At 43.1% G+C, this 16,334-nt stretch overlaps 1 protein-coding gene across 1 annotated transcript in view; it reads left to right on the forward strand.

Annotated features, from left to right (window-relative positions):
• The first annotated feature begins 9,259 nt into the window (after positions 1-9,259).
• MPP2 (MAGUK p55 scaffold protein 2) overlaps positions 9,260-16,334 on the forward strand; it is a 70,071-nt gene continuing 62,996 nt past the window's right edge. Inside the window, exon 1 of the mRNA XM_079950204.1 lies at positions 9,260-9,312. The gene's annotated coding sequence lies outside the window, so the exon portion shown is untranslated. The remainder of the gene's footprint in view (positions 9,313-16,334) is intronic.

The raw sequence follows: 16,334 nt of genomic DNA on the forward strand, positions 1-16,334 counted from the left end.
GCTCCCTAATATATCACTGGTTAGCTCATTTCTATATATAGGGTGCCTACATTCTACCTATTTTGTTATGTGCAAATGGCTTTAGATATCTATTAGGTCCATAAATTACCATATGGCATATATTCAACACTTAAAACAGTGACAATTTGTTGTTGACAAAGGACAGCTGGACATATAAGGACCTTCAGTAGCTTAGGGCCTCAGCAAACCTAAATCTGGCCCTGGTTCCACTGTACAGTGGTACCTCAGGTTACATACGCTTCAGGTTACATACGCTTCAGGTTACAGACTCCGCTAACCCAGAAATAGTGCTATCCGCTTGAGAGCAGCTTAAGCTGCATTACATTGGTCCAGACACTTTGTGAATTGTTCTTTTTTTTTGGGGGGGTACTCAGTGCATTATTCTGGGGGGGGGGTACGCAGGGGTATGCTTACCCCCCTAAACATTTTGTGAATCTAAGTTTGGCCTCATTGAGAGGCAGGATTTCAATATGAGTAGGAAAATGAGAGTATCCCTAAACATTTTTTTTAGAAAAAATGCACTGCCCCTAAACATCTTTGTCCTTTTTTCCATTGACTGTATTTATTTTCCCCGATTTGAACTATGAAGAGATGATTTTCTTGAGTCAAAATGAGAGTACCCCTAAACATTTTTTTAAAAGAAAAAAAAGCACTGGGTGGGTGGTGTTATGTACTGAAGTTCTCACCCTGGGCCAGCAGGGGGATACTGTAGATAGTTTTAACTCAGGTCCATATATGCAAATAAGGAATTGAAAGTGGCGTTCAGTGATTGGATAGTTACAGAAAGTTGTTACTGTTCCTTTGTAGTTGAGCTCTATATAAGCAGGTTGGCTGAGCCCAGTTCTGTTCTGGGCCTGTGAATAAACAAGAGCTGTTTGAAGAACCGCTGTGTCGTCTGATATGTTCACCCACAACTTAATAGGTGGGAGAACCCAAATCCTGTTGTTGTTGTTGTTTAGTTGTGTCCGACTCTTCGTGTCCCCATGGACCAGAGCACGCCAGGCACTCCTGTCTTCCACTGCCTCCAGCAGTTTGGTCAAGCTCATGCTGGTAGCTTCGAAAACACTATCCAACCATCTCGTCCTCTGTCGTCCCCTTCTCCTTGTGCCCTCCATCTTTCCCAACATCAGGGTCTTTTCCAGCGAGTCTTCTCTTCTCATGAGGTGGCCAAAGTATTGGAGCCTCAGCTTCAGGATCTATCCTTCCAGTGAGCACTCAGGGCTGATTTCCTTCAGAATGGATGCGTTTGATCTTCTTGCAGTCCATGAGAGTCTCCTCCAGCACCATAATTCAAAAGCATCAATTCTTCAGCGATCAGCCTTCTTTATGGTCCAGCTCTCACTTCCATACATCACTACTGGGAAAACATAGCTTTAACTATACGGACCTTCGTTGACTTTGTTGGCAAGGTGATGTCTCTGCTTTAACCCAAACCCTGCTTTTGCACAAATAAAGGCTGGTGGGACCCAGAGAAATCACGTTTGCCGGGAGCGTCGCCCTTTTAAGGAGGCGCTGCCCCCTAGAGGCCACTCCGAGGAGCGACGCGAGACAGTCCTGTCCCTCGCCTCGCCAGATCCAGAGCCGCGGGAATTCGCAGCGGCTTCGGAGCGCAGCGACTCCATCCATTCATCCATCCATCCATCCATCGCATCCCAGCCTCGCTCGCTCCTCCGGCGTCTCCGTCGTCTGTGCACCGAAGCAGGTGAGCGGCGGCCGCGTTCCTTTCCCTCTTTGCCTCCATTCACGCCGTTTCCCCTTCCTACACGCCATGGAGCGTGTTTAATCACAGCGCGCCTAACAACGTGGGAGTTCCCCCCCCCCCGCCGGGTCTTTGATCTTCCTCCTCCCCTCTTCTCCATTCTACCCCCGCCGCCTCCTCCTCTAAACATACGGGTCAGTTCCAACGCTATCAATCCCAGGCTTGCATTACGCGACCCCGACACCCAAGTCGGATTTTAACACCCCCCTCTTCTTGCGTGAAATAGAGACCTTCGTCTTTGATGGCGAAGACGCGCCTCTTCATTTTCAAGCTCTCGCCGACCACCCCACCCCCTAATTCTTGCCGCTAGGTCGCAGGGGCGCCTTTCACACAGCCCCCCCAACCCCTTTATGATCTGAATATTTGCAGTGGGTCCCTTTCCTCTTCATTGCATCCTCCCCTCCGCCCCCTACTCTTGCCTTACTCCTTTGCTTTTGATGATGGCTGCTTCGCGCGTGGAAATCCGGCGTTGCAATTCATTCCCCACCCCGGAACAGGAGGAGGGTGATGCCCTGGGTGCTACTGTCGGCTTTTAATTCGGTTTCTCTTTAATGATTTTTATTTTAACTATTTAATTAATTTTTATTTTAATTATTTAATTATTTTTATTTTTAATTAAATTTGTATACTGCCCTATACCCCACCCCCCACCCCACGGGTCATATTGATTGATGGATTGCATTTGATCCCATCCTTTTTCTCTCCACGGAGCTCAAAGGGGGCATACATGGTTCTTCTGTCTCCCCTCATTTAATCCCCACAACAACCATGCGAGGGAGGCTGCCAGTGAGCGAGTTTCACGGCCGAGTGGGGATTATAAACCTGGCCTCCTAGTCCAACGCTCTTAACCCATTTTAATGTATTTTTAATCTTTTTTGGAAGCCGCCCAGAGTGGTTGGGGAAACCCAGCCAGAAGGGCGGGGTGCAAATAATAAATTACTATCACTGTGCCACGCTGGCTCCTAGTGCCATAGACCTGCCCTTACCCCAGAAGTAAGTCCCACATGGTTTACTCCCAAGCAAGCTGGTAGAGCATTGCAGCCTCCGTTTTTCGGTTTCCTTCTATCTTCCAATCACGTTTTTTATTTTGGTTGCTTTTGGGTGAGGCTTGCAAAGTGGGGTCCCTCTTCTCATTCTGTTCTGGCAGAGAGGAAGGGGATAATTGTCACAGACATTGTACAGTGGAACCTCGGGTTAAGTGTTTAATTTGTTCCGGAGGTCCGTACTTAACCTGAAACTGTTCTTAACCTGAAGCACCACTTTAGCTAATGGGGCCTCCTGCTGCTGCTGCGCCTCCAGAGCACGATTTCTGTTCTCATCCTGAAGCAAAGTTCCTAACCTGAAGCACTATTTCTGGGTTAGCGGAGTCTGTAACCTGAAGCGTATGTAACTTGAAGCGTCGTAACCTGAGGTACCACTGTAGAGTTAAAAGGGACCACAAGGGTCATCTGAGGGATGTGGGTGGCGCTGTGGGTTAAACCACAGAGCCCAGGACTTGCCGATCAGAAGGTCAGTGGTTCGAATCCCCGCAACGGGGTGAGGTCCCGTTGCTCGGTCCCTGCTCCTGCCAACCTAGCAGTTCAAAAGCATGTCAAAGTGCAAGTAGATAAATAGGTACCGCTCCGGCGGGAAGGTAAACGGCGTTTCTGTGCGCTCTCTGGTTTGCCAGAAGCGGCTTAGTCATGCTGGCCACATGACCTGGAAGCTGTACGCCGGCTCCCTTGGCCAATAAAGCGAGATGAGCGCCGCAACCCCAGAGTCGGCCACGACTGGACCTAATGGTCAGGGGTCCCTTTACCTTTACAAGGGTCATCTAGTCCAGCCCCTGCAATGCAGGACTACTTTTGCCCTATGTGGGACTTGAACCCGCAACCCTGAGATGAAGAGTCTCATGCTTTACCAGCCGAGCTATCCCAGGGTATATACATCACCACAGCCTGTTGGTTTAGAGTTGTACACCCTGGAATATCAAAGGACCTGAAATGCTATACAACCCTAAACCAGGCGGGGCAATAAATATATATATTAAATATATATTAATATATATATTAAAAGCCCTACCCTGTCTTGGGAGATGTGGAAGGTTAAAGGTCAACCATTTTAGGAAACGGAGTACCACTTGAGAGCCATAATGCCTAAGAGTGCTCCTTTTTATCCCCCCCCCCCGATTAATGTTATTGTCATCGTAACAGTTACAATAAAGAAACATGTTATCTGTCATCTTTAGCTGAGATTCCTGCATTGTAGGGGGTTGGGCTAGATGACCTCTGAGGTCCCTTCCAGCTTTATAATTCTATGTCCAATGTGACATTCTGGTGAGTCTTTCAGCTCAGAAACTGTTCTATAGAATACAGTTCCGTTGAGTTCAGTTGTGCTCCTTTTAATTTTTAATCCTATCCTTATCCAATGAAATTATTATTATTATTATTATTATTATTATTATTATTATTATTCGTTTCATTTCTATACCATCATGTATTTTAAAGAAAAAAGGGTGATGTATTCAGTTCTCTCCTCCCTGGTTTATCCTTGCAACAACCCTGGGAGGTAGGTTAGGCAGAGAGAAAGGGAGGGACAAAGAGGCAGAAAGAGATACTGGCCCAGGAATGTGGATGCTGTTGGGTTGGAGCTTCCCCGAGATCTGGCTCTTAATACTAAAGACTATCAAAAAGACTGGCAGAGGGGACACGAAAGAGATTTAAGAGCCTCGGATTTAAGATCTCCGGGTTGATGGTTTTATGAGATTGATGGACTTATGCTGGGGACCGAAACCGGGGAGGGGGTCTGGTGGAATGGAAATTGGGAACTCAAAGTGTATATAACAAAATTTGTTTTTTGTTTTTTTAATGAGAGTTGGGAAATTCGTGGAATGGAGTCTTTTTTGACCTTAGGGAAACGTCTTAAGAACAAGTACAGATATTTAGGCTTGGATGAGAGTTAAGATTGGATAAAGTAAAAGTGGTCTTTAAAAACATTGTAAAATTAAGGATTTTGTTAGAAAGATGTTTGAAAAAGAAAATTATGTGGTTTGGCAGAAATGACATAAAGGATTAAGTAAAAATGAATTGATGAAAGAGAGAATGTAAAATTACAGTATTTTAAAACAAACTAATTAAGATAAAAACAAGGTTGGAAGGATTTGCTGAATTAACAATTTGAATTAGAATACAAAAACGGGAGGTGTGAGGAGGTCAAGGAAATAAGTTAAAGAAAGAAAAATATGTAAAGGTTTGATTTGTTCTTTTTTAAATCTTTTTTTAAATGATTGTATTTTTTTTTGTCTTCTTTATTTTTCTTTTTTCTCTTTTTTCTTTTTGTAACCTTTAAAATTCTGAATAAATATTATTAAAAAATAAATAAATACTGGCCCAATGTCTCCTAGTGAACTTAAATGACTGAATGAGGATTTGAACCCAGGTCTTGCCAGTCCTAGGGCAGATTCACACCATGCATCAGGATAATCATAAAACAAAACAGGAATACCATGAATTGCAATTGGGTATAACAGAGACAATACAGATATAGCGGCAGTTAAAAATATATATTAAATCCTGATCACTAAAATATAACCTAAAATTGTCATTTAAAACCTTAATCATTTTGGTAGTACAGCTTGTTCACAAAGTTTTATGGCACCATACATCTAAAGCCCATGAACAACCCTCCACCCCCCCCCAAAAAAAATCTTAGGAACGGGGCGGGTGTGTGTGTGAAACTTTTTTTTTTTTTTAAAAAAATAATATTTATTAAGTTTTCAACAAGAAAAAGGTTACAAGACAATAAAAGACAAACACAAAAAGTACAAAAACCAAAAGTAGACATAAAAAGAAAGAAAAGAAAAGAAAAGAAAAAAAATCCCTCTTTCTGATATCTTACCACTCATTTACTTATTTTCATGACTTCCTCACACCTCCCTTTTTTGTATTCCATTTAAAAAATTTGTTCAGCAAATCCGTACCCTCTTAGTTTACCCTTAATTGTTTATCCTCACATATTATAATTTCAAATTTTCATCTAATCAATCGATTCTTACATATTCTTATTTTGCCTTATTGCTAGAACCACTTCGTTTCATTCCAACGTCATTAACATTCATTAATTTTACAATATTTCTGTAGATAGATTTTAAATTTCTTCCAATCTTCTTCCACCGACTCTTCTCCCTGGTCTCGTGTGTGGAACTTTGGTAACACAACATCCTGAGCAAGGACACAATTTGGTGCCCTCCCCTCTCTCACCTTCCATTCTGCGCATGCTCTCAGTGCCCTGTGCGGGTGAACTGAATCCGGCACTGCTGAGAACTACAGTTCCCTGAATTCTTGAGGGGTAGCCATCTGCTTTAAACGTGTGTTGGATGTGCTTTAAGTGCAAGGTGTAAATCGGCCTCTAGTCTGTCACCCAAACCACTCTGCTGCCCTGGTTCTTGCTGGTGAGGGTGCCATCATATCAGTATCATACTTACTATCTGGGTCTCGACAGGAACCTGTTGTCCACTAGATGCCCTTATTCTGCAACTCCAGGGGTCAGCAAACTTTTTCAGCAGGGGGCTGGTCCACTGTCCCTCAGACCTTGTGGGGGGCCGGACTATATTTTGAAAAAAATAAAATAAAAATGAATGAATTCCTATGCCCCACAAATAACCCAGAGATGCATTTTAAATAAAAGGGCACATTCTACTCATGTAAAAACACGCTGATTCCTGGACTGTCCATGGGCTGGATTTAGAAGGCGATAGGGCCAGATCCAGCCCCCAGATTTGCTTACCCATGTCCAATTCCCATCTGCCCCAGTGAGCATGCTCATTGGTCAGGGATGACTGAAAACAATAGTGTGCGGACATATGGGTGAATTAGCACACCTTCGCCAGGTAGATGCAAGAGAGGCAAAGAGGGATAATAATAATAATAATAATAATAATAATAATAATAATAATAATAATAATATATTTATACCCCGCCCATCTGGCTGGGTTTCCCCAGCCACTCTGGGCGGCTTCCAACAGAACACTAAAATACAATAACCTTTTAACCATTAAAAGCTTCCCTAAACAGGGCTGCCTTCAGATGTCTTCTAAAAGTCAGGTAGTTGTTTATCTCTTTGACAACTGATGGGAGGGCGTTCCACAGGGTGGGTGCCACTACCGAGAAGGCCCTCTGCCTGGTTCCCCGTAACCTGGCTTCTTGTAGGTAGTGAGGGAACCGCCAGAAGGCCCTTGGCGCTGGACCTCAGTGTCCGGGCAGAACGATGGGGGTGGAGATGCTCCTTCAGGTATACTGGACCGAGGCCGTTTAGGGCTTTAAAGGTCAGCACCAACACTTTGAATTGTGCTCGGAAACGTACTGGGAGCCAATGTAGGTCTTTCAAGACCGGTGTTATGTGGTCCCGGCGGCCACTCCCAGTCACCAGTCTAGCTGCCGCATTCTGGATTAGTTGTAGTTTCCGGGTCACCTTCAAAGGTAGCCCCACATAGAGCGCATTGCAGTAGTCCAAGCGGGAGATAACTAGAACATGCACCACTCTGGCGAGACAGTCCGTGGGCAGGTAGGGTCTCAGCCTGCGTACCAGATGGAGCTGATAAACAGCTGCCCTGGACACAGAATGGACCTGCGCCTCCATGGACAGCTGTGAGTCCAGAATGACTCCCAGGCTGCGCACCTGGTCCTTCAGGGGCACAGTTACCCCATTCCGGACCAGGAAACTGGATTGGTGCTACTCTATAGCAGGAGAGGGGAACCTGTGGCCCACCAGCGCTCTCTAGGTGGCCCTCAGATCTCCCCCCCCTCAGGTTACACCCATCACTGGTCCTGATTTGCACCCCCAAATATTTTTGCCTAGTTAGTATGAAAGAGGTGCATGCGAAGATGTGTAGAAATAAGCCTACTTACATGAGTAAAATTTGCAATTATTACTCCACCCACTTTTGGCCCTGGCCCCGCCCACCACTGACAACGTGGCCCTCAAACGGTTGCCCAGAAGAGGCACATGGCCCTTCAGCTGAAATCGGTTCCCCACCTCTGGCCTTGACACAACAAGTTTCACCTGCCAATATTCCCTCTTCTGCACAATTTTCAAAGTTGCAGATCCAGGCACAGACATTGTGTACTTTTAGAAAGTTGATTAGCGAAACGCGGTGTTACTAGGAACCACCCTCAGTATTTCGTGTCTATTTTTTATTTGTTGGGGTTCTAATACGGTAGAAAATAAAGTGCCTTTTGGCTTGCCTTGTGGGCCGAAAGTCTTTAGTTTTTAAGCAAAAAAAGGTAAAGGACCCCTGACAGTTAAGTCCAGTCACAGATGACTCTGGGGTTGCAGCGTTCATCTTGCTTTAAAGGCCGAGGAAGCTGGCGTTTGTCTGCAGACAGTTTTTCCGGGTCATGTGGCCAGCATGACTAAGCCGCTTCTGGCGAAACCAGAGCAGCACACGGAAACGCTGTTTACCTTCCCGCCAGAGAGGTACCTATTTATCCACTTGCACTGGCATGCTTTCGAACTGCTAGGTTGGCAGGAGCTGAGACCGAGCAATGGGAGCTCACCCCATCACAGGGATTTGAACCACCGACCTTCTGATCGGCAAGCCCAAGAGGCTCAGTGGTTTAGACCACAGCGCCATCCGCGTCCCATGCTTTTAAATAAATAGTTTTTAAGAACTATTATTTAATTCATAATAGCTTATATAGCTTCGTATATAACTCAGTTGGTAAAACATGGGACTCTTAATTTCAGGGTTGTGGGTTTGAGAACCATGTTGGGGTTGGACTAGATGACTCCAATTTTACAATTCTATGATTCTATAATAAACAAAAGTGATTTACCATGATTTCGGCATTCTAGAGGTGAAAATGGTTGGAGCGGGGCAGCGGCAGTGGCGGCACAAACTCCCCTCCCCTCCAGGTTTCTTGCAAATCAAAGCTCATATTCTAATTGCAGTTTCAAGATTTATAGTTCTAGGAATGGTTGGACTGGATGGGGGGTTGTGGCGGGGGAGGGATGAGTTGCACGCTGACACCTAAAACGATTACTTAAGAATTCCCAAGGACAAGAGGACTTTAAAAAGAGAAAAAAAGCAACCATTTAAATGTGGTGTTGACAAAAGTGGAAAAATAATGGAAACTAAATCTCATTGCTTCTTTTAAAAATGCGTATGAAATTTTATTTCAGCTGCTCTCTGCTCACCCTCAAAATGGCTCTCTCCGTGGTACCGCTTCGGCCTGTTTCGAAAACCGCTGACAATAAAGAGGGCATTTGTGTGTTTTCTTTGAAAACAAAGAGCTGCAAACATTGGAGCTTTCCATCAGCCTGAGTGGAGCAGGGTCTTACATAAGGGGGAATGTGGTGATAGGCTGGCAGCACAGAGCAGCTCAGCAGCCTACGATTTCCCCCTTTCCCCTCCCTCAGCCCCATGGCAGGTCCTAGCTTGTCACGTGAAATCAGGCTCCTATAATCCAGAACACTTCTGCTTTTGAATGGATGATGTCGGAATCCTTTTCAGCTGCTGGGGAGGGGAAAAAAGGCTGGAGGAGGATGCTGAGTGCGTAGGTAGGATTTGTATCTGTCTCTCTGTGAGAGAGAGAGCTGTTTTACGATGAGATTGATGCTTCCCTAGAGACTATGGCGGTGTAGGCACTAACCTGCTTGCAGCACAAAAATGTCATTTCCCCCTCAATCTGGAATCATGCATGCTCATCCTGAGTGCACTGCTTTCAGCCTAGATTGAGTCTGGATCATAGCTGTCAACTTTCCCCTTTTTTAAAGGGAAGTTCCCTTCTTCCGAATAGGATTCCTCGCAAGAAAAGGGAAAAGCTATGGTCTGGATCCTGCCATCCCCAACGGTTGGGGTGGATTCAAGTTTCAAGAAAGGGGATTTTTGACTAACCACAGAGCCTAGGACTTGCTGATCAGAAGGTCGGCGGTTTGAATCCCCGCAATGGGGTGAGCTTCCGTTGCTCGGTCCCTGCTCCTGCCAGCCTAGCAGTTCGAAAGCACGTCAAAGTGCAAGTAGATAAACAGGTACAGCTCCGGCGGGAAGGTAAACGGCGTTTCCGTGCGCTGCTCTGGTTCGCCAGAAGCGGCTTAGTCATGCTGGCCACATGACCCGGAAGCTGTACGCCTCGGCCAGTAAAGCGAGATGAGCGCCACAACCCCAGAGTCGGTCACGACTGGACCTAATGGTCAGGGGTCCCTTTACCTTTACCAGGATGAACTTTTTGGTGGTGGAAGCTGTTGGGTAGTGGAACGGACTCCCTCAAAAACTGGTGGGCTTCACTGGTTTGTTTTTTATATCAGAGGTTGGACGACCATCTGTCATGGATGCTTAAGTTTGAGATTCCTGCATTGCCAGGGCTTGGACTGGATGACCCTGAGGAACCCTTGCAACTCGATAGTTCTGTGATTCGATGGTTCCTTTGTACGTGCTTGAAAATCCACTCTTAGATGAGGTTTTCCTTTCCCCCCCTTCTCGTGCCCCAGGTGAACAGAAGAGGAGGAAGCGGTGATCAGGGTGGATAAAAATCAATGATATTTTTTAAATAAATAAATCAGATTTTAAAAATTTAAATCGGATTTTTTTAAAAAAAAAATCAGATTTTTAAAATTAAATGCTTTTGGAGGAAAAATCTTTCTAAAGATAGTTTAAGTTTCTGTTTCTGTTTCTGTTTAAGTTACATTATAGTCCAAAGGCTATTCATCAGGAAATAAGGATTTGTTTAAAGTTTTTCATGTGTGCTAAAACTCAGTCTAAGTTTTTTAAAAAATTGTTTAACCACAACAGTTAACAAACATGGATACATATGCTATACTGTTACTGTTTTAGTTAAATAAATTGATTAAATTGTTATGAAGAAATGATTATTTTTCTCCTTCCAATAAAGTACAGCAGAAATGTTAAAAGAGTTAACTTATTAAACCTAGCAATAATTTTATAATTATCGGTCTATGTATTTCTAACAGTATAACCAAGTCGGTAATTTTTGATATAACTTGTAAAAACTACTCTGAAAATTTATTAGTCCAAAAATGAAACCTTCATCTGGTTGTAAATATTAAGATTATACCAGCAAGAATGAGTCTTTCTGTAAAAACAAACAAACAAACAGATTTAAATCAAGTCTTACTGACTAGTGATTTAAATTGTGATTTAAATCAATTTGATTTAAATCAAATCCACCCTGGCGGTGCACACCCAGCCACAACATCATGGGGCAGGTATGGATACACACACAAACACAAACACACCACACACAATGCACAGACCACCTTCATCTGTTTTCCAATGAACACATTGTGGGGTACAGCAGAATCAATCTTTGGTTTTTGGAACGGAACCAGTTCCCCAAGAAGCACTTTTCAGGGACTAAAAATACGCAAGATCTCGATGGTGTTTGGACTATGTGGAATAAACAAGTACTCAATCACCATTGATTCTAAAATAAAACATCGCAGCCTTCAACAAATCTCTCACCAAGCCTGGACTGCTTGTATGTATGCAGACAGGCAGGTGGCAACTGGCTGACCATTAGATCCAGTGGTGGCCAACTCTGGGGTTGCGGCGCTCATCTCGCTTTATTGGCCGAGGGAGCCGGCGTACAGCTTCCAGGTCATGTGGCCAGCATGACTAAGCTGCTTCTGGCGAACCAGAGCAGTGCACGGAAACGCTGTTTACCTTCCCGCTGGAGCGGTACCTGTTTATCTACTTGCACTTTGACGTGCTTTTGAACTGCTAGGTTGGCAGGAGCAGGAACCGAGCAACAGGAGCTCACCCCATCGTGGGAGGGAACCGCCAGAAGGCCCTCGGAGCTGGACATCAGTGTCTGGGCTGAACGAAGGGGGTGGAGACGCTCCTTCAGGTATACTGGGCTGAGGTCCCTGCCTTTCACACTGTGTTTCACTACTCTGATTTCCAGTTAGCCTCCCTGCCAGCTCAGAAACCCTCTGGCTCTCTCTCCATGCTCTCATCCCAACAATAAATTCCATTTCTTGTTAGACCAGAGATGGGGAATCTTTGGTCCTGGAAGCTGAATGTGACCCTCAGGTCTCTCTGTCTGGCCCTTGGGAAATACCCCGGGCGATATTTTCCCCAGTGTTGCTCCACACCCTCTTTGAGTGCTTTTGCCTGGCTAGCAGAATGCACCTTTGACCTGCTGTAAAGAGTACTTCTTGCTCTGCTGGCTAGAAGATGGAAAGATGGTGTGAGCTGATGTGTACTGTATGTAGAAACCTTTCGATTCTGCGTGTGCCTGTCACATAGCCTACTTTACAAAGGTACTTCCTGCAGCCAACCTGTTTCTTTCTGTCCCTTCCTCCAGGGATGCCTTGCCACTGATCATAAATAGCCAATTGATTTTATTTATACGCTTGCAAGAATTTTAGAAGAAAGTTGACCTTCATTTTCAGCTCCAGACTGATTAAAACATTCTATTGCAGGCAACTTCTATAATTGGACTACAGTCGTACCTTGGTTCTTGAACGCCTTGGTACTCAGATGTTTTTGTTCCCAAACGCTGCAAACCCGGAAGTGAGTGTTCTGGTTTGCAAATATTTATCGGAAGCCAAAAATCCACGTGGCTTCCACAGCTTCCAATTGAGTGCAGGAAATTCCTGCAGCCAATCAGAAGCTGTGCCTTAGGTTTTTGAATGTTTTTGGACGTCAAATGGACTTCCGGAACAGATTACGTTCGAGAACCAAGGTACGGCTGTATTTATGTGTAGCCCAGATCATCAAATCAGTGCAGAAAAAGTGTTCTAGAAGTTTCCTGGCTGCCTCTGCTGCCAGAAAAACTTTTGCACTTTGCTTTACAGTTTTTCCCATTGGGATTTTAAGATTTTATAAAAGTGGCATCTTTAAAATGCTTACAAAACATTTGCAAAATGCTGTAACGTTTTTAGCTGCTTAGTTCAGGCAGCTAAAAGGATGGAAAAATATCTGCTCAAGATATTTACGCAGTCTTTAGACTACAGATCCATGATGCAGCGGAGCTGGAGACAGAATATGCATGTGTGATTATATCTGAGGCCCCACTGGAACGGAAGCAATCCTCTGATAATTCAAGGCCAAAGATCAAAAAGGGTTTCCCAAAAGAAATCCATTGTGCTTCCCATCCCCACTAGATTGAAAGACAAAAATCTTCCTTGCGGGTTTCAATATCCCTAATTTAAGCGGCTGAGGGTAGCATTCAGGAAATATTCATCAGGGTCCTGCCTTGGAATCTGCTAGCCTAGGAAGCTGTGAGTAAGGAGGTGATATAGGTGCCTCTGGGCATGTGCAGAAGGCCAGCTCCAGAAGGGGGGCATTTGCCAGAGCTCAGTCGGTAGAGTATGAATCTCAAGGTTGTGGGTTCGAGCCCCATGTTGGGCAAAAGCTTCCTGCATGGCAGGGGGTTAGACTAGATGATTCTTTTGGTCCCTTCCAAATCTGCAATATGGAGAAGCTCCAAAATGAGTGGGGCTCCTGAAAGCAGCTCAGCATTTCAACTTTGCACAGAGTATCCCAATCAGATAAGACGCAGCCCGAGAGAATTCTCATTTTGTTTTTTTTGTTTTTTTATAATAATTTTTATTAATTTTCCACACATAAAATAAAGAACAATGTAACACAATATAACTTCATACTCATCGGTTCATAGCCTTTTTTCTTTGACTTCCCCATACCTCCCCATCCCTGCATCCTTGTTTAATAATTCTTTAGCAACCCTTAAGTCCATTGTCTTAATTCCTTTTCGTAAATATTTCTTAAGTTTTTTTGTTTACTGCTGCAATTCTTTACTTCTTACCCCCTGACATCTTAACATTCCTCAATTTTACAATTATTTTTAAGATATATTTTGAAATTCTTCCAGTCCTCTTCCACTGTCTCTTTCCCCTGGTCCCGGATTCTGCCCGTCATCTCAGCCAGTCCCATAAAGTCAATCACCTTTGTTTGCCATTCTTCCAGAGTAGGTAGTTCTTGCGTCTTCCAATACTTTGCCAGTAGAATTCTTGCTGCTGTAGTGGCATACATAAAGAAAGTCCTATCCTTCCTTAACACCACTTGGCCCACCATACCCAAGAGGAAAGCCTCTGGTTTCTTAGGAAAAGTCCACTTAAGGACCTTCTTAATTTCATTATAGATCATTTCCCAGAAAGCTTTAACCTTTGGGCAGGTCCACCAAAGGTGGTAGAAAGTGCCTTCAGTCTCATTACATTTCCAACACTTATTATTAGGCAAATGATAAATTTTTGCTAGCTTGACTGGGGTCATGTACCACCGGTAGATCATTTTCATAATATTTTCTTTCAAAGCATTACATGCAGTAAATTTAATACCGGTGGTCCATAACTGTTCCCAGTCAGCAAACATAATATCATGACCTATATCTTGTGCCCATTTAATCATAGCTGATTTCACCGTTTCATCCTGTGTATTCCATTTTAACAGCAAGTTATACATTCTTGATAAATTCTTAGTATTGGGTTCCAACAATTCTGTTTCTAATTTTGACTTCTCTTTCTGAAATCCTATTTTCCTGTCCTGTTTAAACGTCTCATTTATCTGATGGTAATGCAACCAATCTCGAACCTTAGGTTTTAGTTTCTCATAACTCTGAAGTTTCACCCTTTCACCATCGTATTCTATAATCTCATGATATTTTGGCCATTTAGAATCCATATTAAGCTTTTTTACTTCCCTAGCTTCCATTGGTGACACCCACCTAGGGGTTTTACTTTCCAACAAATCTTTGTATCTAGTCCAAACGTTATACAATGCTTTCCTTACAATATGGTTTTTAAAACTTTTATACACCTTTACCTTGTCGTACCATAAATATGCATGCCAACCAAAACTATTGTCATACCCTTCCAGATCCAAAATGTCAGTATTCTCAAGAAGTAGCCAGTGTTTCAACCAGCAAAAAGCTGCTGATTCATAGTAGAGTCTTAAGTCCGGCAGGGCAAACCCCCCTCTATCCTTTGCATCAGTTAAAATCTTAAATTTAATTCTGGGCTTTTTGCCCTGCCAGACAAATTTTGATATGTCTTTCTGCCACTTCTTGAAACAGTCCATCTTGTCCACAATCTGCAGCGTCTGGAATAAAAACAGCATTCTAGGCAATACATTCATCTTAATAGTAGCGATTCGGCCTAACAAGGAAAGTTTCAGCCTTGACCATATTTCCAAATCCTTTTTAACTTCTGACCAACCTTTTTCATAATTATCCTTAAATAAATTCACATTCTTAGATGTTAAGTTTACCCCCAGGTATTTTACCCTTTTTGTTATTTCCAAGCCTGTTTCATTCTGAAGACTCTCTCTTTCTTCCATTGTTAAATTTTTTTCCAACACTTTCGTTTTTTGTCTGTTCAATTTAAAACCTGCTACTCGACCAAATATTTCAATTAGTTCTAGCACTCTTTTAGTACTAGTGTCTGGCTGTTGCAAGGTCAATACTAGATCATCTGCAAATGCTCTTAATTTATACTGTCTAACTCCGACCTGAACTCCTTTAACCAACTGGTCCTTTCTGATCATATTTAACAAAACCTCCAGGACTGATATAAAAAGTAAAGGGGATATTGGGCAACCCTGTCGTGTACCTTTTTCTATAGGTATTTCTTCTGTTACCACATTATTTACAATTAATTTGGCTTTTTGTTGAGAATATATTGCACCTATACCGTTTTCAAAACCTTGGCCTACCCCCATCCCTTGGAGATTCTTTTTCATAAAAGTCCAACAAATGTTGTCAAAGGCTTTCTCCGCATCCACAAAAATCAAAACTGCTTTCCTATTAATGTCAACGTCCAGCAGCTCCAAAATATCTATAATATTTCTCACATTGTCTGACATATGTCTACCTGGGAGAAAGCCTGTTTGGTCCTTATGAATCTCTTCTGCCAAAACTCTCTTTAATCTTTTTGCCAAAATGTCTGCAAAAATTTTGTAATCCACATTAAGTAAAGATATGGGGCGGTAGTTTTTGACCTGGTTCTTTTCAGTCTCTGTTTTCGGTATAAGTGAGATGAAAGCCTCTTTCCACGATTCAGGTGCCTTTTTCCCCTTCAAAATTTCATTGCAAACTTCCTTCAATGGTTGTATCAGCCATTCTTTCAGCATTTTGTAGTATTTGGCCGTCAGGCCATCTGGTCCTGGTGATTTTCCCAATTTCATATTTTGAATGGCACCCTCTATTTCTTGTTCTGTTATTTCCTCGTTTAAGATCCTTTTACTTTGTTCTGAGATTTTTGGTAAACCGTATTTTCTGATGAATTCTTCTATTTCTTGCTCGTTGGTTGGCCCTTGTGCATACAATTTCTTAAAAAAGCTTTGGAAACAATTGTTGATCTCATTGGGTTTGTGGATAATCTTTCCATCCATTTCTAAACTTGTTACCGTATTCATTTTCTGCCTTTTTTTCAATTGCCATGACAGAAGTTTCCCACATTTATCCGCTGATTCAAAAGTTCTTTGTCTCATTTGCTTTATCTTCCATTCTATTTGTTGGTTCATGAGCTCCATGTATTGCATCTGATGAAACTTTATTTCTCTCAAAATCTCATGGGACTTTGGTTTGGACCTCAACTT

The sequence above is a fragment of the Podarcis cretensis genome, assembly GCF_951804945.1.
Source record: "Podarcis cretensis genome assembly, chromosome: 13".
Taxonomy (NCBI): domain Eukaryota; kingdom Metazoa; phylum Chordata; class Lepidosauria; order Squamata; family Lacertidae; genus Podarcis; species Podarcis cretensis.